Below are 2,591 nucleotides of genomic sequence, written 5' to 3' on the forward strand. Positions count from 1 at the left end.
TTAGTCAAGTATCTGACTTTTAATTAAAATAAGTAGTTACAAAATTTTAATAATCGCTCACAAACATGTTTTGGCTAACTATTATACTTGTTCTAATTAAAAGTTAAATACTTGACTAAATGTTATATATTATTGATATTTATCGCGCACTTTCTACAGCGCTAATTCCTACACAGCCATTAAGTTTATTACTAGATTTTTCATTTCGGGAAATTAATATTACTATTATTATACATAAACATAGATCTCAAAATTTTATCTAAGTTTGCATTTTAAAATGTTGTCCATGTCAATACAAGACATTGATGTAATTTTGAATTTATTTATATTTGAATTTATTATCTTTTTACAAAGAAATCTTTTTTTATAAACAAGATTTTTCTTATTGAAAAAAAGAGTTTGATTGCATTAAATGGAATTCTGGTTTAAAATGAACAAATCAGAATTTTTTGATTGATTCTGCTATAATTTTAGTTAAAATAAATTTTAATTGATATGAATTTTTTGTACATTCATTCATTTTTAACCAGAAATTGTTTTCAACGCTCTACCTATATTCTCGCAAAAAAAGTAAAAATTTATTTCATGTCTGTGTATTCAAATTTACGTCATGTCAAACTTGTACTGACATGAACGACGCTTTGAAATGCAAACTTGTTAGACAAAATTGTTTCTCACATTTCATATTTCTGTTATAACTTTTTAATAAAGTATTTTAGGATCTATGTTTATGTGATATTTTTTTCTTATCATAATCAACTCATAGAACATACTGTTAAAGTTTGTACAAAAAATCTGGAAACGTCCTGTAGATGTATATATATATTTTTTTACGTGTCTTCATAAAAAAATAAAATTTTTGGATTCTATGTTACTGATAAATTATTGTTCATTCAAAACAATTTTTTAGAAAAGTTCAAATATATTACTTAATAAAATTCCTAAAATCTAATAAAATAAAATAATTACTTTATTGATATTGCCTAAAAAAAATCTTTAGTAGCTTTTTATCGCATTATTCGATTTAATCACGAAGACATTGATATACAGTCACAGAAAGTAGCTCACATGATGCTAGACACACACGTTAACGGATATTATATTAATACATGCACTCAGTATCAATGATGTCTCTTTAGATTTCAACGCTATGTATTGTAATACTTTGTACAATCATTAATTAAGTAATAGATAAAACTGCAAGAAAGGAATCACTGATAATCTTGATCTTGACATATGTTATCAAGATCAACATCTTGAATAACCTTCAACAGGTTTTAACCATCGCTGGTCATTCATAAAGTTAACAAAAATAGTTTTAAAAAATAACGTTTTATTTCTGCTATATATATAATATTAAAAACTATTCTTTATCCTTCCTTGCTTCCTAATGACTTTCTAGGCGAAGCAACTTTCACCCCACCTTCTCCTTTACTGCTTAAAAGCGAGCGGCTTTCATGCGAAGCGACTTTCACTTAATGGATATTTAGACATATGCTTTGAATTAGTTCGAATATGTCATAAAATTCAAATTAATTTGAATATGATCGAAATCATACAATCTTAAATGTCTTGAGAAATCTTGAATGTCTTAAAAAGTCTCGAATGTTTTGAAAAGTTTTGAATGTTTTAATAAATTTAAACAATTTAAAATTGTTTCTTAAGTTAATTTTTTTTAATTAAAGTGAAAATACATTTGATGAAAATAAAAATTTACTTGATTTAAAAAAATAAGGTTCAAGCAAGAAGAAAAATTTATTTGATTTCAAGAAATGACATTCAAATCAAAGAAACTTTTCTTTAATCGTATAGCAACGCTCAAATTTCTTTAATTCAAACAAATGTTTTTTTAACCTTTATCCTATCAGCTACAATTTGGTGCCTCATCCATACAAACATGGGGATTAAAATCCCTCAGCAGAGGGGAAAATGGGATGGAAGTCGCTTCGCGTAGAAGACGCGCTCTCCTAAGCAGGCGGAGAGGTGGAGTAAAAGTCGCTTCGCGTGGAAAGTTGGAAAATGTATTTTAAAGCAAAAAATTTCTGTTTTATATAATAGAAAAAAAAAAACATAATTTCAAACATTTTTTCAAACTTTTTTTGTTAATAACTTTAATGAATGAGCGATGGCTAAAACCTGTTGGAGATCACTTAAGATCATGACTTTGACAACATATGCAAGATTAAGGTCATCGCTGCTCTCCTTTTCTGCAGTTTTATCAAGAAATATCTTATTTTTCTCGGGGAAGCGAGATTCTGCAATTGCCCAATCATAACTATAACCGTAATATGTGTATTTATGGACGCTCAAAATTATCAGAGATATTAATTATAATAGTTAATTAAAATAATATAATTTAAAGTAATTTAATTAAACCACAAAAAACATCAACAAAACAGAAATTGATTCTTCGCGATCCATGACGTTTCTTAAAGTAGTATGAATGAAATACAAGTTCGGATTTTATATAATAAAAAATCAAACGGAGTAAAAGGAATTGAAGAAATTTGCAGAGAAAGAGATATTTAATGATTATCTAAACTTACCTTCGACAATATTGAAATATGATCATAGAAATATTCGTCAAATCA

The sequence above is a fragment of the Atta colombica genome, unplaced genomic scaffold (genome assembly GCF_001594045.1).
Source record: "Atta colombica isolate Treedump-2 unplaced genomic scaffold, Acol1.0 scaffold141, whole genome shotgun sequence".
Taxonomy (NCBI): Eukaryota; Metazoa; Arthropoda; class Insecta; order Hymenoptera; family Formicidae; genus Atta; species Atta colombica.